The sequence below is a fragment of the Chlorocebus sabaeus genome, chromosome 24 (genome assembly GCF_047675955.1).
Source record: "Chlorocebus sabaeus isolate Y175 chromosome 24, mChlSab1.0.hap1, whole genome shotgun sequence".
Lineage (NCBI taxonomy): Eukaryota > Metazoa > Chordata > Mammalia > Primates > Cercopithecidae > Chlorocebus > Chlorocebus sabaeus.
The window spans coordinates 6,679,717-6,701,740 of NC_132927.1; the positions used below are offsets into that span (position 1 = coordinate 6,679,717).

The 22,024-nt window shown below is 38.7% G+C and overlaps 1 long non-coding RNA gene across 1 annotated transcript in view; it reads right to left on the minus strand.

Annotated features, from left to right (window-relative positions):
- Positions 1-505: 505 nt before the first annotated feature.
- The window catches only part of LOC140710060 (uncharacterized), a 127,651-nt gene continuing 106,132 nt past the window's right edge, over positions 506-22,024 (minus strand). The window contains exon 3 of the long non-coding RNA XR_012090928.1: positions 506-684. This is a non-coding gene — a long non-coding RNA (uncharacterized lncRNA). The remainder of the gene's footprint in view (positions 685-22,024) is intronic.

Below are 22,024 nucleotides of genomic sequence, written 5' to 3' on the forward strand. Positions count from 1 at the left end.
GACATATTCCTATGGCACATTCCTATGTCTTTTTAAATCACCAACAATAATTGTTTGAAAACATGATTATTACAGAGTGTATAGTGAAAATATAAATCATGATTCACCTGGGTGTGGTGGCTCACGCCTGTAATCCCAGCACTTTGGGAAGCTGAGGAGGGAGGATTTGTTGATCCTGAGAGTTTGAGACCAGCCTGAGCAACACAGGGAGACCCCATCTCTACCAAAAATTTAAAAAATTGGCCAGGTATGATTGCACACACCTGTAGTCCCAGCTACCCTGGAGAATGGCAGGAAAATGGCTTGAGCCTGGGAGGTCAAGGCTGCAGTGAGTCATGATCATGCCACTGCACTCCAGCCTGGGTGATAGAGCAAAACTCTGTCTCCAAAACCTAAACAAATAATGATTCATAATCTCAATGAATTTATAGTGTAATCAGGGAAAGAAAACTAACACACACGTATAATCAGGGAAAGAAAACTAACACATATGTAACAACTCTGAAGAACACTGAAATTTTTATTAAATTTTGTTATTAAGTAATTTGATGGATTAAAATTTAATTCATTAAAAATTAGCTGCTGAATCTTCCATAAGTACTTTGGAATTCAGAGACAGAAGGAATCTATAAGCCCGAATCTCCAGAGAAGGCCTCGAGGAGTGGTCATGGTTTAACCTTAGTTCTGAAATAAAAACATTCACTGATTATTTACTATGTGTTAATTATACTAAAAATACTTTACAAGAATTATTTTTATTCAATCTTCAAAACAACCCAATAGTTACCTACTATTATTCTCATTTACTGACATAGAGGGTGTTTTTCCCAAGGTCATAGCTGATAAGCAAAATAAGTGGGACTCCAACCAAGGTCTGTTCTCTAAGAACAGCAAAACCTGTTCTCTAAAAGATGGGAAGGATTTGCATAAAGAGAAAATGCAGTGAGTGTTACAAGAGAACAGAACAGTATCACCAAGTGATCAGAACTGGTGATCAGACCAGGAACGACTGGCATAGTCAGGAAACCATGGTATGGTGAAGGTGGCTAAAGGTGAGATTTCATAGTGAGAGGGAAGCCCAAGGAGCCCAGCTGTTAACCTAGTGCCACAGATGAAGAGATCAAGTTTTACAGACTGTCAGCCACAAGAAGAGATTCAATGAGTTCCCTGATCTGGTTAGAGAAATGCAGATGTAAGGGAGACCAGGCTTTGGTGTCTGTCACCAGATAGGTCTCCCGGCTCTGTCCAGGTGATTCAGCTGTGGAGACAGGTCCCCATCCTCCCTCTCTGCTCCCCAAGAGAGGAGTAAATGTTGCTCTGTATCAAGACTTCCCAACAAGTTTAGAAGAATCTCTTAAAAATGACCCTTTTTGTTTCAGACACTCAACTTGTTTTTGACTATAAAGGCAGTTGCTTGAGAGGCTAAACTCCTCCAAATCACAGGGGGCCAGTTATTACCGTGACCTCCAGAGGAAATAAGGTTTTCTTCAAATGCAACATCTTAAACATTGGCAAATAAAAATGCCCATTTTAAACTGCAGAGACTTGAGTTAAAAGAAAACTGTATTTTGATTCAACTTGCTCAAAAAAACACTTCAATGCTTACCCCAGATTTGCTTTGCTTTGCAATCTAAAAACATATAAATGTAAGTAAATATGTATGTATATCTGTGTGTATATTATATTATGATGTATACATGTAAATCTATACTTGACAACATTCAAACAGGCTTTGAGAAATTTTGATTCTCTGTGTAGTGACAGGGTTCAGGATAGGGTACTCCAAAATCTAGCACCTTGGTGTTTGGGAAAACAGCAGAAGTAGGACAGTCTCTCTGACCTCCTGTCTGCCCTCCCCTGAAATGGGGCATAGAAAGTGGAATCCCTTCTCGCTTCTCCCCTAATGCAAGCCATAAAACCTAGCTGATCTTCTCCTGAAGTAGGTCATGAGACCCCCATTCCAAAGGGATCCTCCCTATACCGAGAGGAAATAAACGCCTGAAGACACAGAGACACAGAAAAGAACCTGAACGGGCCTTGATAATTCCCTCCAGTTTATTATTATTGGGTCTTACCCTTCATCCTCCAATCACACTTTTGCATGACTATCCAAAAAAACATACAGCGTTTCCTGTTTCTTTGGGTCTTCATTTCTGAAGGCGCTTGTATCACATGAACCTTATATTAAATAAATGTGTATGCTTTTCTCTCATTAATCCATCTTTTGTTATAGAGGCCTCTCAACCATAAGCCTTGTGATGGGTGAGGAAAAAGATATTACTCTTAACCCCTACCATAGCTAAGTTTTAAAAGAATATTCTAGAGAGGTCTAATTATGCTTCAACAAATTAGGGCAGTATATGTCAGTTGCAGTTCACTGTTGGCTGGGATTCCAGTGTTTTCCCTATGTCCCTGCTTTATTTTATAGTAATAATCAGGAAATCAGATATTAGCCAAATGTCTCGTCAATGAAAACATTTTTGCTCAGATAGCTTTGCCTTTATCATTACTCTCTCCTTTTTATGAAAGTACCGTTCAGTTTACGTTAAAGATGTAAGATATAACCGACAGGAATAAGAAAAGAGGCAACTCTGGGACAGAGAAAGGTTGAGATTTGTCCCAAGCATTATTCAGGCAACACTACTCTACAAATAAGCCCTCTTTCAAGACCCCAATACACCAGGCATTCTCCACACTTTCACACCCAAATCAATTCTAGTCTATGCCATATACCTACACAATTCAAGTTCTCGTCATTGTATTGATAAAGCAAATAGTCCGTGGTATCTGAGACTCAGATATAAAAACCATTCTATATAAAATGATGGCAAGTAACATGAAGAATAAGGCAAGACTATATTCTTGAATTTGTAGTCATGGAATCACTCTAACTGTTCCTGTACCATGAGAATGCTGCTGGACCGAAATGCGGCAGTGTGAGGTAGTGGAAAGTACACTGGCTTTGGCGACAAGTCCCCAGAGTTAGTGTTCCTTCACTCCCCCCACGCGATCCCTGTTCCCTGACACTTGCTGCGTGACCTTGAATAAGTTATTTCATCTCTCTGACTTTATCCTTGTATGTAAATTAAAGGTATAAAAATATCTATTTATCCTATTGTTCAAGATTTTTGTGAAGATCAAAGGAAACAATCCAGTTAAATGTCTTTTGGAAATTATGAAGCATCAATAAATATCACTGTTGCTGCTTTCGCTATGATTTACAAGGCTAAGGATTCTTGTACCCACTGACTAGATAGATTTAGATTTGCTTAGAAGGACATGTTTCCTATAAAATGCACGCTTGGTCTTCCTTCAGACACTAAACCAACACCATAATACAAGCTCATGCATTTAACTGTCCTTTCCGCATAAGGCTTATTTGGGACTCATACCATCAGATCCCCTTGCCTTATGAGATGCTCAAAATACCTTTATCTGTCCTAAGAATTAGAATTTCAGAAGCCATTGTGTTGTTCTCCAGGCCTAAGTACACTTTTTTCACTATCAAAGAAAGATTATACAGCCAGAATAATTAGTATATTGCTGCCTCTTTAAAAGACATCTATTCATTGCTCCTGGCTTGTATTGAAACCAGATGGTAAAACCAAGACTGGAACATCCTTTGGTGTCCAGAAGGAGGCCAGTCTGGCCAAAGCATTGTCATTCCTGTCAGCAACCAGAGTCAAAAGCATTTTTAGAGTTAATCATCAGGAGTGCCTACTGGCTCCAACAGCCATTCATGCAGTATTTGTCAGCGTGAAGGCTCTGTCCACACTACAGATGACACCATGTCAGCGGGAAATGTGTTTCAATATCCTTTAGCAATGAGCTGAGCAAATTTTCATGGCTGATTCCCAAAGCAAAGAATAATATAAAATTTAGTGCCGGACTTCTTTTTTAACCAAATTGAGTGGATAATAATACCTTTTATTTCAAAAAACTAACCCCTCACATCAAGTTTGCCCTGGAGCATTCATTGAAATACAGGAAGTTAAACAACTGCAGCAAATTACCACAGATAACTTTAAAGAAATTAACCCACCTTAAAATGAACTTTTATTTCAAAAGATGTGAAGCTGCAGTTTTAGACTCTGAGGGGCCTAAGTAATTTCATGGATGAGAGCCGACCAGTAAAAATCCTGTCTCCACCTACAGTTGCAATAATCATTTGCAGCAAAGAGATGGTGAATACAAAAATAACACAATTGGAATAAATGCACTATGCTTTGGAGTTAAAATAGAGGAGTTTTCGTGGCCACAGAAAAGGAAGGCATTGAATAATAACACTTTAAAACGTGTCGAGGGGGTGAGCTGATCAGGCCTTGTATATAGCTGATGGAGGCTATTCATCTTTCGAGTACTATGGAGAAGCAAATCCAGATATCTGAAAAGGAACATCCAAAAATGGCTTTTCCACTTCACAGTTGAGGCTTGTCACCATATCAGAGTGACTCAGATGAATATTTCATATGAAAGGTTCAGGTAAAGAAATTTGAAGGAGATGCTTGGGGCAGCAGAACTCAATTGCAATTACATACTACAATATTGCAAGAGGATCAAACACAGATCTTATTTCTTTGCATCATGGAATTGTACAAGCAAAACAGTGTTTAGGACCCAAACCACAGAAATTGCAGGTTGTAACTGATGAATACTTGCAGAAGCTAGAATCCCATAACACTGGAGTTATTCTGCCTTCCATGGTATCTATATAGTGCTTATAATTCATGGTTTTTCCACCAAGCAAAGTAAGATGAGATTTGTAATGGCAACCCTAAATATTCTCTAGTTCATGGAAGTTAAGATACATGATGCAATGCAGATTGATTTGTTTTGGGTTGATAACATTTGAAATGTGATGATCAGTGTCATTTATCTTCCCCTGTTTAAAAATGTTGCAGAAATTACCTCAGATATGTGGATGCTGATGGGAGCTTGCTAATTTGGTTTGGTCTTCATTGTTTCTGAACGAGGAATCGCTATTTTCTCATAAGTAAACCCAAGGTTATCATCTGTAATGCTCTCTATTATTTTTGAGTTTTTACACTGAGAATATGTTATAACAGCCATCTAAAAGGACAGAAGAAATTTAAAATTAGGCATTAATCAGGAATCCTTAACACTGTGAACAGGAATTATTTAATAGCATCTGCTATTTTGAAAGGGTAGCAATTGAAAAAAAAAATTTTAGAAAAAGAAACAATCTAAAAAATGTAGTCAGATTTTTGTTTACAAACTGTTGTGTTATGGCTTGTCCCGTGTGAAGTTTAAGAAAAATAGTACCACACATCTTAAAAAACCAAATACCACAGTAGAGAGCAATAATGTAGAATATAGTACAAAGATTTCTTTCCAAGAGCCCACTGCCTAATTTAAATGTCTTTTGACTGGCCAATCATTTTCATTGGTATGCCAAAATGATTGGAAACAAGCTTCCTCTAACCCCTCACTCTAGTTATTAACTGAGCCAATCAGAAAAAAAAAAAGACCGGTTTTTAATCTACACGGTAAACAGATTCATACATTTAAAGAAACATGGCTGTCTTAGCTGCCCTTTGTTAGATTAAAAAAACCTATTTCATTCCTCAAGGAAAAGTTATTTGCTTTGCTTTCTGACATGTAAAATAAACTATAAACAGTTTTGCTATAATAAAATAAAGTATCCTGAAAATCATCCCAATACTATAAGAGATTTTTAGTAATTAACCATGACTAAAAGACATTCAATGATGAAAGCTATATTAGGCTAAAAAATATTGTTCAGAAAGGAGTTGCAGGATTCTGTCCCTTTTTTGCTCCACATATTATATAAAAGGAGAGCTGAAAATCATCTGGAAATAATTTTTAAACATTTTAAGCAGAGCCCCTTATATCAATTTTCTTCTCACATTTATATTAAGAAGCTAATAAAATATAGATTACATAAAGTCAAAGGATCCATACAAGCCTTCACTTGTTATATAAAGGGCCAGAACCTTATGTAATATGCCTTTTCTTACTAATTCTTCAAATTTTAAATGCTTTGTGTGATAACGAGGAATCCTGAATAATGGGGTTTAAATGGTTCTAAAAACTGAATATGTGCAGAGCGTTTGAGCTACTATTGCCGGTAGTTTGGTGACATCTAGTGGAAATAGTGACTTCAGCCTACCTTCCTGAGTTAACTTTAAATCCTATAGCAAAGGGAAAGTGTTTAGAAGATGGCTAAATAATCAATTCCCTACCTTCTTTGCTAAGTAACAAGAGTGAGTGAATTTAGTTAAGCCTCCTGAAGAAAAATAACATCCACCTCAATTACTGTGGACAAATTTGTTCTAATTATAAAATACATGGTCTTTGTAAAGAATTTGGAATATGCAAAAACATACAAGAAAATAAAAATTATCCATAATCCTTCCACCCACAAGTAAACACCAGCGATATTGTATGTCTTTTCTTCTAAGCTTTATGATATATTCTTGCTGGTGTTGGTTTTTACTAAGTTTGGTTATTATAAATATATAATTTTATATCCTAATTTTTTCAACATTATGTGAGCAGTTTTTATATTTATCAGGTAATGAAAATAATCTTACTTATAAGAGGCAGAGAACTATATCATCACTTATTTTTCAAAGTACAATACAAGCAGCCTACAATTTTGTGAATCCTATATGGCAATCCATGAATGATAGAAAAACATGGTTCCAATAAGGTTCTTTTATTAGCACAATACACAAAAAGACCATGTTATTTATAGAAATGTTAAAAATGTGTTTTACATCAACAAAATTTTAAGGACTTACTATGTTATCAGACACTAAGGGTATCGTAAATGAGTGAGACCCAGACCTTACCATAAGACACAAGTAGTCTAATAGGGAAGAATGAAATATTGTTTAAAACAATGGAATTATGATCAACCTGTGGACTATAACAAAGGAAGGAGGTATTTAGAGAATAGGTAAATGGAAATCTTCAAACAGAAGATAATGGCTGTGTAGGACTTCGAAGAGTGAGTAAGAATGAAGGGTGTTTCACATAGAAGAAAGCCTAGACAAAAACAAGAAGCATGGAATGGCCTTGGTAGGCTGGTATCCCTGGAGAAAAGTCATCACTTCAGAAGATGTGACTGGAAAGGTGAGCAGAAGCAGATGGCTGAAGATCTTTATCATGGAGGTTATGAAAACCCACTAAAACTTCTTTTTCAGTAACATGATTACATTAGCATTTTATAAAATCATGCTGACTGAAGTGTGGAAAATAAACAGCAGAGGAAAAGACCAGCTAGTGGGCTGTTGTAGCAATTCAGGGGGAGACAGCAAGGCCTGAACTAAGAAAACACAGTGAATTCAAACAGAAGACCATAGAGCAGAGGCTGTTTAAGAGGGGATAATCCACACGATTCAAACATGCTGGATGATGGAGAAGGAGGTATCAAAGATGACCCTAGTTCTGTTGTAGGGGACTGATGCCTAGAATAGCATTCAGACAATTATTAGCTAGATATGTATGATTTTTAGATTATGTGCTGCAATACAGTTTAGGATTGGACAAATCCTAATTTATTTTACCACCATATGATAAGTATTAGGGAAAGGGGTGTGAACAACTTATAACACCAGTCCTAGTTACTAAATGTTTTCTTTGGCATAGAGGTCAAAGAAAAAGAAAACTTGGCATGTTCTCACCACCCTAATGACAAAAAAAAAAAAAAAAAAAAAAAATGCCTCTACTGTAGGCACCGAGTGGTTAACATCTCTAATTGGCCTTAGCACAGTGCCAAGACTCAGGGGGTAAGAAGAGTGCTAAAGAGGTTGGAGACATAATCAAGGAGATTCAAAAGAAAAACTAATTTCAGCTGTCACTGAGATTCGTCTATATAGAGTGTCATTAGAAAGAGTAAATGACCTGCTGAACTCTTTGGTATTGAGAACACATTTCTAAAATGTGGAGAAAATCAAAATTACATCACTCAAAGGCTGTCTCTACGTGCCTCTGTGCACCTACATACCCAAAAAGTGAAGTAGAGAGAGAACTTGTATAGCATGTAACTTGGAGACCTGAATTCCCTGAGTAATGGTTACTAGTGATCTAATTCACTAAGTCAACAAGAACTATGTATCATGCCCTTGCCATGTGCCCAGTGCACCGTGCTGCCAGGCAGCACACATTTTCGGCTACCACTGATGGAGTGCTCACTTTGGGCTAAGTGCTTAACAAACATTATCCAGCTTAATCCTTTCAACAGCCTATGAGTTTGACCTCATGATGCTTAGGGAGGTTAAGCCATTTGTCCAGGGTCACTCAGCCAGTAAGCGGAGAAGCTAGGGTTCAAACTCTGCTTTCTTCTGACTCCAGAGCTGTGCTTTTCACCATCACACTATGCTGGGTCACTGTTCACTTGTTTTCTTTTAAAAAATCATTTTTCTAAGTTGTGTTGTTATTTACTATTCCATGAGCACAAAGAACCATGCATGGCACTAGCTAAATCTTAATATCGACATAGAGACATAGAGTTCCATCCTTCCTTCAGACTTGTGGCTCCACAACTGACTAGGCAGTGTGTGTGCTCCTATTTTGTTTCAGGGCATGCAGAGCTGGTATGTGAGAGACAGGTGGCAGCCAGTTGCTATGGCAATTGCCTGTCATTAATGATAAAGGGTAATTACTGCAGCAAATTTCTGTTTCGCTTGAAAATCTGACTTGGCCCTTCCCCACAGGGAGCACAACCCTTTATACCCTCTCTACTCACCACGGCCTATCATCTTGTATAAGCTTTACCTAGACCACTTGGCTTTGCTGCAAACAGCTAAGTAAAGCTTGACATCTTAAAGATTCAGGAGAAGAAATATTAGATGAGTCACAGAACAAAAAAAAGCTCAGAAGATACACATTTTCCTCCTCTACAGACTGTCTAAACTTGCTTTCCCTTAATTAAGTTTGCAGGAAATAATCCCAAGTATTGCACATTGGTGGACCAAGTTCAATGATTGCTTGAATGGCCATATGTGGTTAATTACTAGATGCTAAGACTGCAAGACCACAAAATTTTTTTTTAGATGATGAAATTTTTTTTAGTACTTTAAGTTCTAGGGTACATGTGCACAATGTGCAGGTTTGTTACATATGTATACATGTGCCATGTTGGTTTGCTGCACCCATTAACTCATCATTTACATTGGGTATATCTCCTAACGCTATCCCTCCCCCATCCCCCCACCTCAGGACAGGCCCCAGTGTGTGACGTTCCCCTCCCTGTGTCCATATGTTCCCATTGTTCAAGTCCCACCTATGAGTGAGAACATGCAAGGACCACATAATATTTTTAAACTGACTTACAGAACTATAAATCTATGTCTCAGTATGATTTTCAAATCTTTCCAAGCCAGCTAATAACCCTTTTGTTGGGAGAAACTGTGTTTTGTATGTCAGGGGCAATATGGAATGAAAAATTTCATTAATACCTTTTAATTCAGTGTTCTATATGAGTTTACAAAGAAAAACTTCTCTCCATAGTAGGTTACACATTATGGTAGGTAAATATTGTGATAAAATAAATGCCAAAGTAAAAAGCCGAGAAGCTGGAAAGCAACACAAAATCAAACACCTGTTAGTCTCTCGTTTCTTTCCACCCCTAAACTTGGGGTCCAAGTATATCTCCTGCCTTAAGTTTCTTTTGAAATGCAACCCGTAACTGCTTGGCACACTGATGATGAATCCCCAGGAATTGTTCCTACAAACAGGAGGTCTAGTGATGGCACTAAGTTCTGTTTCATAATTATCTTTTTCTTTTTCAATCCAGCTCCCCCTTATATTCAATACCTATCCCACAGAGAAGGAGGAACCTTTTGATCCAAAATAATGGAGCGTTCTCCATGACAATATGTGCTATTCCTTGGAGACTAATGTGCCAATATATCTAGAATCCTAGCCTCAGAGTTTGGCCTGTTAACTGAAGTTGCATTTGGTTCTGTCAAAACTTTATGTGCCCACAGAGACACTGTAGCAGAGAAAGTTTGGGCAGAAAACAATCCAAGGGGTGGCTCGCCTATATGTGCTGTGCAACAAAGGTGGGAAAGGGGGAGGGTTCACTAGTATTTGTCATCCCCAAAACTGTGATTGTGAGAAGCGTAGAGATTCAAGCACCCTGGAGCCTATGGCATAAAGACCAGGCTTTTAACCTGGGAGCAAACATCTCTTTTGATCAAGATAGGATGGCTCTTTTTCATCTTTCAAGCCTGCAACTGACAGAAAGAAGATTAAGAGTTACATTCAAAAAGCTATATTCAGCTCACCTATTGCATTTCTGTTCCATAGTACAGCAAATTAAGGGCAGGAAGTCTGGAGGAGAAGGAAAATTGGTAGCAGAATGGATGTGAAAGAGGAAATTGGAGTCAATAGGGCTTGAGATCAATCTTAGCCCATATGCACATCCTTGTTCAATAGGGCTATTACTACTCTAAACATTTGATTAGCTAATTTTTATGAAGGGGGTATTTTTACCTAATTTGCCCCCAAATATATCCCAAACCTTCTGAAGAGTGCCTGGCCTATGATAAACTCCTGATTAATATTAGTTGAATATGTGGCAAAACCATTTTACTCTGTTTCCTGCCATTGTAATCCTTAAATCATTTTATCTTCATTTCAGTTGGACTAACCAGAAAGGCCGATTAATAAGAGGAAACAAGACCAAATAAAAACAGGCTGAAATGTAAGGCATAGCCCTGATTTCCTTACCTGCTTCCAAGAGTTAAGACTGAGGCTAGCAATTTCACTCCTGCAATGTGCTCTGTTAATTGAAACAAAAGATACAGGTCTTATTTCACAGGCCTTCCTCTAACAAGGGATGCTCTCTGAGACCAAGGGAGCGGGACTCAGGAGGTTCCTATCAGTTGGGAGGAAAGCTAGTGAAAGACATAGAGTCTGAAGCACCTAAGAATCTCTAGACTCTGTAACTGCAGACCTCTAAAGACCCCCCGCCCCACCCCCAGGATTTAGGAGGAACTGGACAAAACAGTTACTCCCTCCGACTTTATCCCTTCCCTTCCATCTTCTCATTGACAACAGGCTAGCCTCATCAAAGAGGAAAAGCACACGTGACTGGTCCTGTTTCCCCATAGACTTCCTCTCCCTCAGACTTACCCTTACTATAGTGTTCATTCTCAACCAAGGGCAAATTTCCCCTATTCCTAGGAGATACTTGGCAATGCCTGGAGATATGTTTGGTTGTGACAGCTGGGGTGGCCGTGGGGAGGAGGAGGAATGCTACTGGCATCTAGTAGATTGAGGACAGGGATGTTACTAAACATCCTACAGTGCACAGGACAACAGTAGCCCCAAAACAACGAATTATCTGACCCAAAATGTTCATAGTGATGAGGTTGAGAGACCCTGTTCTCCATTACCTGGTACTGTGTGTCAATGCTAATGCCAAATACTTTTCACATGCTTAATCTCATTTAATCTTCACAGGATGATTGAGGTCTCACAAGAAGTTTTGAAGTGAATTTTCTTATTATCTTCATTTTACAGATGAAGACAATAGAGGCTTACAGAGTTTAAGTAACTTGTACCAAAGTCACACAGCCCATGATAGGGAGCCTGTCACTATACCCAGAACGACCTGGCTGGGAACCACACATTACTGCCCTTCTAACATTTTAAAATGTATTTGTGGAGACAGGGTCTTGCTATGTTGCCCATGCTGGTCTTGAGCTCCTGGCCTGGCCTCAGGCAATCCTCTTGCTTCTACTTCCCAAAGCCTCCCGTGTCGGCTTACAGGTGTGAGCCACTGCACTTGGCCTAGTTCACATTTTAAAAGTAATAACCCTTGCAATAACAATGGGTGCATAGCCCTTGCTTTATGACAGGCACTGTTATAAGAGCTTCCCTTCATATGTATTAACACACTAAATCCTCTAATCGTATGAGGCCGGTATTAATATTATCCACATTGTACAGATGAGGAAACTGAGGTTTAGAGAGGTGAGGTCACACAGCAGCAAAGTGCAGACCTGGGATCTGGAAGCAAGAAGTCTGACTCCAGTTTCTGCAATCCTTCTTAGCCACTATTCTATTTTGCTAGTACACCTACAAAGCTGGAGACATGGCCACATAAGCCACTCAGTGGAATGTGACCCATCCTGCTTCACACCTGTACCTCAAATACGTTAGTAGGAACTGGTCTTCGCTCCCTTTGCTATTCTCTGTACAGCTGCCAAGACCTCGGTAGATCATGATACTGAAAGTATGGAGATCAAAAATAAACTCCTCTAGCTTAACTAGCCCCTGAAGGCAAACCAGCATCACCCTCACTTACTGCTTTGAAATTCTCTTTCATTGTTTGCATAAAATTTCCTTTTATTAAGTGTAAGATTTGAAAAGGTTTTCAAATAATTACTACAGTTAGTCTAAATGTAAAAAAGCTAAAAGAAAAACTGTTTGCAATTAAGATTTGCATAATTTCTTTAACACTGCCTAAGTCATCTACATTTGCAGCTAAAAGCAGGGCAGTATTTTGGATGAAACAAAATGGTGAAAGCCATTTGCCTGACCTTTGACATTTCTTTTAAAAATACCTCAACTTGTTATAGGAACCCAAGTAATTAAACATTTAAGCCCTTTTCCAGAGAATTTTTATTAATTAAAAAAATGTCTTACATCTCATGTGAACTTTATAAAAGGACAAAGGTTAATTTATGGGTTTTCAACCATGAGTCAGTAGATCTTAAGAATCATTTTTCTTCATAGATGGCCCTCACAATCTCTCAAATTCCATCAGAAAAATACTCAACTTCTCTCACTTGAAAAAAACGCATGTTTTACGGGTACCTATATATAACTGTAAGTTTACATAAATATATACATCGCCTACTGCCAATTAGTATGCATTTATGAACAGTGCCCAATAACCCTGATGATAAGTGAAAGTACATCAGTGATGAGATGTCTCTGGGAAACCAATGGGAATCTCAGCAAGTATTTAACTTAAGAGTAGGTGGAGGAGACTCATTACTGGCCTGGCTTGTTGCCTTGTTCTGTTTGAAACCTTGATTAAAGAAATAACAAACATGGAATGCTAATTAAACTGTTTGACCAATTTCAATAAACAAGCAGTCTAATTTGGGGAGCGCAGAGAGGGGATAAAACACTATGGCTCTGCTATTTGTTTTCTTACATCAGTTCTCTGATTCCTGCTACAAGAGTTCATGTCCCCAAAGGCCTCCAGATCAGCAGGGTAGCTGATTCTAGGGTAAAGAGAAAGAGAAAATGTGTCAACTTGGTGAAGCTCGCCACAAGCTACAGCTTGCAGGACTCCCTGAGATCACAGCCCATGATTGCAGCCTGTCCTGCTCACGGACTGTCACCTAGTACAGCATGTTATAAGCAGTGAAGAATGTGTTTAAGTATAAATAGTCTTGCCCGGCTTGAGCAAGCAAAACTGTTCCTTTAGTTCAGTGCACACACAGCTTGGAGGCCAGTGTCCTGGGCATACCAGTTGTATCTCCACATAAAATGAATGTCGGCAATGCCCTAGTATATAATATTGTCTATTAGACAGTGCATAAAGGCCTGCACTGTGTGTACATATGGTAGCCACACAGAAAACATTACCAAATGAGCCTGCTTTTAGCCTACTGCCTCATACGGTGGTAATTAAGGAGAACTGCCTTTTGATTTGCAACTATTTGCTGTTCTGTAGGAAAAACAGAGCTTAGACCATCTCGTTCCATTTGTTGTTGCCATGCTTAATCTTCTGATTCATAAGGAATTATTACACTCAGGACCTATGGGGAATTTAATTGTTTGGCTCCTACTCCTCTGGCAAATGTAATCGTGGAGGAGGATGTATAGATTAACATTTTTTAAAAGCTTCAGCCAAGAAAAAATAAATAAAAGAAGGTGGGGTTTTTTGTAAAATCTCATATTGAATAACATCCAGGGTTGAAACAATGCCAGAACTGAGCTTAAGAGAAAACATCAATACCTAAACGGCAGATCAAATCAAGGCCATGCGGCCCAGAAGTTTGATCCCATCACCATTAACTTGGACATCAGCATACCCCATCTATCTCATGGATATTTGTAGATAATTGGAATACATTTTCTGTGTGTGGATAAAAATATAAGATGAAGTGGTTTTGTGAATTTCTTAAGTCTGTTTTCATTGCATTTTAATGCTAAAGCTCCAGTGTAGGGGCCAAGGGAAAATTGCCCCTTTGCTCTCTGAAGCATTGCTGAAAAATCAACTTGAAAAGACAAATGAGGCTGGGCGCAGTGGCTCATGCCTGTAATCCTAGCACTTTGGGAGGCCAAGGCGGGTGGACCACAAGGTCAGGAGATTGAGACCATCCTGGCTAACACGGTGAAACCCCGTCTCTACTAAAAATACAAAAAATTAGCCAGGCGTGGTGCTGCGTACCTGTAATCCCAGCTACTCAGGAGACTGAGGCAAGAGAATCGCTTGAACCCAGGAGGCGGAGGTTGCAGTGAGCCCAGATCATGCCACTGCCCTCCAGCCTGGGTGACAGAGCGAGACTCCATCTCAAAAGAAAAGACAAATTAATTGGAAAAAAGGCATACAAATTTATTTAATGTGTATACACAGGAAACTTCAGAATGAAGACCCAAAGATACAGGGGAAATCATCCATTTTTACAGTTAAGTTCAACAAAGTATAGACAGCCATGTAGAAATATGATTGGACAAAAGGGGTATGGTCTAAAGCTAACAGACTGAGAGGGAAAATGCAGCAAAGCCTGTCCGGATTCATCTTGGCCTCTCTGAGCAGCATTCCTTCCTTTGGGGGTGGGGCAGGACCCTCTCCAGAGTGAGGGTCTTATCACCTACAGTCAAACAAGGTAGGTCAGATCATTTCTTTATGGCCAGTTTTTACACAGAAAGGCAGAGGAAAAGTTAGAGTAATATTTTCAGGTTTTATGGCTGGCTTTGGGAAAAAGGGGTTCTGGTTTCTATGCCTGCGTTGGGGAAGAGGGATTCTAGTTTCTATAGCTAGCCTTGGGGAGGAATAGGACTGAGAGACAGGCAGGCAGGAGCAGAAGGTCCAAGAAAAACTTCTGTTTCTGAAACTGCTTCTGAGGCCCTTAGTTTGAGGTATTGTTTTCTGAGCCCCACCAGCAGGAAAGACCTGATACTTCACATTGTGTCAATAAACTTTTGGGTGCTGCTAAGTCATGCAGACAGATGGATGAGTGCTACAGCAGGGACCTTAAGCCCCACCCATGTCCCTGGGATGCTTGCATTTCAGCAGCAGGTTTCCAGCTGCCAGGGTCAGTATCTCTGTACCTGGTGACTTTCTGGAGCTGTGGCAGACCCTGTTGCCTATAGTAACGGGACAATGACTCTCTCAGGAGTCAGTGAATGACTACCCCAGCTCCCTCACCCATTAGAAAAGATCATTTGCACCTTTGACTTTTATCCTTTCCCAGAGTGTCACCACAGGATTAAGCTCCAGTTTCCCATGGCAGTAGCTGGCTTAATACCGCAATTTTTATTGGCTTCCTTTCCTTCCTTTAATCACCTCCCTATTCCTCTACAGATATTCCCTGCATCTGGAATCTTTGTCTCAAGATCTACTTCTGGGAGACCCCAAATAAAGATAGGTATTATCCCTCAAAGACCACACAATCTGATAAGGAAGATGAGGTTAGAAAAGGACAGGAGATGAAATAGCTGCATCAATTGTATGGTAAATGTAATTATGTGGGTCAGAGACACCACACCCCAAGAAATGTGGTGTTTTCTTTGTTTATTATCTCTATCTCTGGACAAGCCCACATAATTTGTTTATTCAACAAATATTCATTGCATGCCTACTACCTGCAAGGCAATAGCACAGCAACAAAGCAAAAAGTCCCAATTTACATGACATATATCTGTATAAATTCACAGGTCATGTGGTAGTAAGTGTTGCAAAGAAAAATTAAGCAGGTGTATTCGCCTGGTTGGGCCACCATAATAAGATAACACAGAGTGCGTGGTTTAAGCAACAAGGTTTGTTTGTTTATTCGTTTGTTTGTTTGTTTGTTTTCTCACAGTTCTAGAAGCTAGAAGTCCAAGATCAAGCTGCCACCAGAGTTGGTTTCTGGTGAGACCTCTCTTCCTGACTTGTAGGTGGCTTCCTGCTCACTGTGTCATGGCATGGCCTCTTCTCTGTAAAGAGAGAGACCTCTCTGGTGTCTATTCTTCTTCTAATTACACTAGTCCTATTGAAGTAGGCCCCCACCTTTGTGACCTCATTCAACCTTTATTACTTCCTTCAGGCCCTGTCTCTAAATACAGTCACACTGTGGGTTAGAGTTTCCTTAGATGAATTTGGGGATCACACAATTCAGTTCATAAGACAGGGTAAAGGCAAAAGTAACCATAGAAATTAAGCTTATAATCTTCAAACCAGTGAGGAATTCAGCTCTAACATTTATTCAGTATCTGCTTGGAACACATGTGGCTGGGCAGTAGTTGACTACTGTCTTTGGTCTGAATTTTAACAGGATAAAATTTTTAATTATGACTCCAAAGGAACTTTATGAATGAAAATGCCTTCCCCTCCATTTCTATCTCTATGGTTTACCTTTCTCATGTTGCTATGTCTACATGATAAAGTTACTTGTATTAAAGTTTTCAGTTGATAATAGAAGCAGCTAATTTTAAATCTTTAAAGGAAGGTTGCTAAGCAGAAGGAATGAGTAAAACCATGGTGTGGAAACCCTAAACCAATCCACAGGAGAGCAGAGGGGTCTTCGAAGCTGCTATGCCAAGTACTGATGGGCTTCAGAGAACTTTTAGAAGAAGAAAAAGTTTAATTGTTAAGCTGTTTTCGAGGTCTGGCTGCTTTCTCCAGAATATGCTGAGCTCTCCTTCAAACACGCTCAACGTGACCAAATCAGGGAGCTGTATATAGATCACACACACTTCCCTCCTGCTCCCCCTAAAAAAGATAGTCCACGCCTTCAGTACCATTATATGGTACAAGTAATTATGGTTTTGTTAACTACCAGCTCTTTTTGCAAAACCTATCAAATATCAGAGACAGTATAATGCTGTAATTGCATCTGTGAACCAGTGTAACATTTGGACAATGAGTTCTAAAGGTCAAAGTACATAATACACATCTAATATATTTCTCTGATGAACCTAAAATGTTTAATACGATGTGAAATGAAGCTAAGTGCAGAACATGTGTTTCTATATGAGATGTTCATTTCTTTAGCTATTATCAAATGCCAAAATACTATTTTCAAAGAATTTGTATTGTTTACTTGCAATTTTACTTATTGAAATTATGGAAGGATTTCATTCAACATATAATTGGCTTAACTTTTAGTCAGTAATGAATGGTATAAAAATCTCTGCTATGTTTTGCTATTGATATGGATCAAACGTCAGTTGATACTAATCGAACACAAGTTGCTTGGTCATATCAAGAAATGACTTATTTAATGTTAGAGGGTCCCAAGTTTCAATAACTATATCTACAGGTTTTCATCCAGTCTTGGCTTTAAATCCCAGCTGTGGTTCAGTGACTCTCAAATTTACATCTTCAACACAGCCTTCAATCCTGAACTTAGGACTCATGTATCCAACTGTCTGCTTGATATCCCCACTTGGACACCTATTAATTATGTCAAGGTCAACAGCTTCAAAACTGAGCTTCCTGATTTTATTCCATCAAATCTGTCCTACCCATAGCATTCCCCACCCCAGTCAATGGTAGTTTCATCCTTCCAGTGGCTCAAACCAAAAATCTGTGAGTTTTTACTCCTTTTTTCACCTACCACATCAAATCCACTAGCAAATCATATTGGTTTTACCTTCACAAGTTATGTGGAATCCAACATTTTCTTCTCTACTGTTACTACCCTGGTCCAAGCCACTAAAATCCCTTTCTTGAACTATTTCAATAGCCTTTCAACTGGCTTTCCTGTTTCCAGTTTCGACCGCCCTTTCTGTTTTCACCACAACAGCCAAAGGAATCCATTTAAATATATCATATCACTCATCTGCTTCTCATCTCACTCTGAATAAAATACAAAATTCCATTATGGTCTTCAAGACTCTACATGATAAGACCTTGAACCTCCTCTCTGCCTCACACCATTCCGGTCATTTGGTCTCTTTACTGTTCTTTAATCAGGCCTGGCAAGTTCCTTCATTAAGGCATTGGCCTGACGGTGACTTTTGCCAAAAATTCTCTCACCTTAGACCCCTATGTGGCTGACTCCCTCATCTCCTGTAAGCCTTTGCTCAAGATCACTATCTGAGTGAGGCCTACCCTAACCACCCTGCCTGAAATTGCAACCCACAACACCTCTTCTTACATTCCTGCTGTTCTTTACTCCTCTGTTTTCTCTTTTATCACCTCCTACCAATTATACACTTCATTATTACATTTATTGTTTATTGTCTAGCTCACCCAGGCAGAATGCAAGGTCCATGAAGGCAGAGAGCTTTCTCTGTTTTGTTCACTGCTGTATCCTAAGAACCTAGAACAGTGCTCAACACATAGTAAATATTTGTTAAATTAATGCAATTCCTTCTTAAAGATTTCTTTGTCCAAGAAGTATCACTAGGGTTTCATTATAAGAAAAACAAATCATCAAAGAGAAGGAACCACCTACGGTCACCATAAAATAATAATAATACATAATAAGAAATCCAATCAAATAAATTTTTAAATTTGAAAATACTAACAATTTTATTTAATGATATGCTTGCTAGAAAAAAAATTTCTGAGGAAACTGTAAAAAGAAATAGATATTATTTCAGTGCAAGGTTGTGCTTAATGTTATTGCCTGGATTATTTTCCAATTCTGTAGGGGCAAAGTTAAGGTATAGTGTTTTGTTCAAAAATATACAAATCATTTCTGTCCAGTAGAACAAATGACCACAAAGACTTACAGTGCTGTTGGACATTAACTAATTCTGTATCCAACCCAGCAATCCATTAAATTTCTTATAGGCACCTATCTTCTCAAAGCTCTTTGGACTAAAATAACATCTTACTGGTTTCCTCATTACTTATGAGATAAATGAAATCTTTGACATCTGCTTATTCTACATATTCATAAGAGTCATGATTTACCCTCTTTGAAAATTATATTTTAACATATTCAATGAGCAGTTAATATTTTTAGTACTTGGGAACTATAGTGAAATATCTCAATATTTTAAAAACGAAAGAAGTAAGATTCTTAAAACATAAAACTCAACTATGTCGTATTCATTAACACAAAGACTCAATGCGCTAAAGTCATCATTCTTCATAAGTTAATTCATAAATTTATTGGAATCCTAATAAAGTCCCAATGAAGTTTTTTATTTTTGTTTGTTTGATTTTTGAAACAATTCTAAAGTTTATTTGGAAAAAATAAAGAATAATAGGAAATCAATGAAAGAGGAGAGCTGAGGGAGGATTAATCTTACAAAATATTAAAACATATTTAAAAGCCTCAAATTAGAAGATATGATACCAACACATGAATAAACAGATATGCCAATGGGGCTAATAGAAATAGATCCAGATACATAAGGGAATTTAGCATAAGTTAAAATATAGCAAAAGTGGCACCTCAAGACTGTGGGTAAAAGATGGCCTATTGAATGAATAGAGCTGGAGTAAATTCTTGGGGAAAAATTATGCTGTATTCTTACCTTACACTTTAAACCAAATAGATTCAAGATTACACTGTAAAAGATTAAATCATGTATATATATGTATTAGTCCATTCTCATGCTGCTATGAGGAAATACCTGAGACTGGGTAATTTATAAAGGAAAGAGATTCAATTGACTCACAGTTCTGCAGGGCTGGGGAGGCCTCAGGAAATTTACAGTCATGGCAGAAGCAGAAGCAAACACATCCTTTTTCACATGGCAGTACGAGAGAAAAGTGCTGAGCAAAGGGAAAAAGGCCCCTTATAAAACCATTAGAGCTCGTGAGAACTCACTCACTATCACGAGACCAGCATGAGGGCAACTGCTCCCATGATTCAATTATCTCCCACCGGTTCCCTCCCACAACACCTGGGGATTATGGAAACTACAATTCAAGATGCGATTTGGGTGGAGACACAATAAAACCATATCAACATACTAGAAGAAAACCTAGGAGAATCCCTTCATGTCCTTGAAATAGCAAAGGCTTTGATAAGTATGATGTAAAATCCAGAAGCTCCTCCCCAAAATATTTGGCAAATTTAAGTACAAGAAATGTTTTTAAAGTATATGCATACTCTGTGTGTGTGAGTGTGTGTGTGTGTGTGTGTATTCCTTCCACATGTCAAATACCATGCATAGGTAGAAAGACAACCAAGAAACTTGGAAGTTTCACCTCATTATCATAGATAAATGGGTAATCTCCCTTATATTTTTTAAACTCCCATAAATCAATAAGAAAGAAACAACTCAATAGAAAAATAGGCATAGTATAAGAACAGCCAGTTAACAGAAAAGAAAAATAAAATGCCTCAAATATCTATATTCAAATCTACTCTTTATAAAAAGTTAAATGCAAAACAAAACTAAGCTGAATATCACTTTTCACTTCTTATATTGGCAAAAATCCAGACATTCGATAACATTCAGTTGGCTATGTGAACAAAAGGCACTTTTACACATCAGGAGTATAACTAGGTATAACCCCTTTGTATAGGTTTCATGTTCTATGGAGAGTAATTTGACAACACCTGTCACAATTACCTATGTATCCTTTGACCCAGCAGTTCTTTTCTGGAATCTTTCAATCTATCCTACAGATATATTTACAAATATGCAAAATAGTATCTGGAAAAGTTTTAAAACAACAGCATTTTTAGAATAGAAACAACTTAAATGCCCATCAGGAAAGACTGTTCAAAAAAATAAAGATCATGGTATAGCCAATCAATAGAACACTAGCAAACTGTAAAAGAATGAGGAAGTTTTGCATGTATTAATATAGAAAGGTGTCTGAGATTTAGATGAAAAAGGCAAGTGGAATGTTCCTAATTTTGTGAAAAAAGAAGAAAAACAGAAAATATCCTTACATTTTTTTTTATATATACAAAAATATACTTTGTATTTTTAGTAGAGACAGGGTTTCACCGTGTTAGCCAGGATGGTCTCGATCTCCTGACCTCATGATCTGCCCACCTTGGCCTCCCAAAGTGCTGGGATTACAGGCGTGAGCCACCGCAACCGGCCCAAAAAGATACTTTGAAGGGATTCACAAGAAACTAATAACAATGCATAATGGCCATGAACTGTGTCTTTCAGATATGCTATTGCAGGGAGAATCATTGGCTTATGGCCCCAGCCACCATCCCTCGGGATCTCTACCATTATATTTGTGCCAAGGCCAACGTCCCACAGGCTGCTCCTACACAATGACTAAGTGTAGGAGCACTAAGATTAGGGCACTAAGACAAGCCATTCCAGCAAGCCAGGAAGCTCCTCTTACAAGATACTCCCCATTACTAGCTCAGCTGACCTTTCTTGGAGCTGGGCTGCAGTCTGACACTTCTATCCAATCCTATTTCCTTCTCTCTCCTTCCACAGGTTACAGACATACACATCTAATCCCATTTTGGTGGCTGCTTCTCAGTGGGCCACAGGGGTGAGAGATGAGGCAGCTTTGAGATTGGCATTATTATTTTTGAACCATATATTATATAGTCAAAAATTTAATTTAAAATACTCTCTAGGGCCGGGCGCGGTGGCTCACACCTGTAATCCCAGCACTTTGGGAGGCCGAGGCTGGCGGATCACTTGAGGTCAGGAGTTCAAGACCAGCCTGGTCAACATGGTGAAACCCCTGTCTGTACTAAAATTCAAAAATTAGCCAGGCATGATGGCGGACTCCTGTAATCCCAGCTACTCGGGAGGCTGAGGCAGAAGAATTGCTTGAACTCGGGAGGCAGAGGTTTCAGTGAGCCAAGATCGTGCCACTGCACTCCAGCGTGGGAGACAGAGCGAGACTCTGTCTCAAAAAATAAGATAAATAAAATAAAATACTCTCTAGCAGTGTTTTTCACAGTGTTAT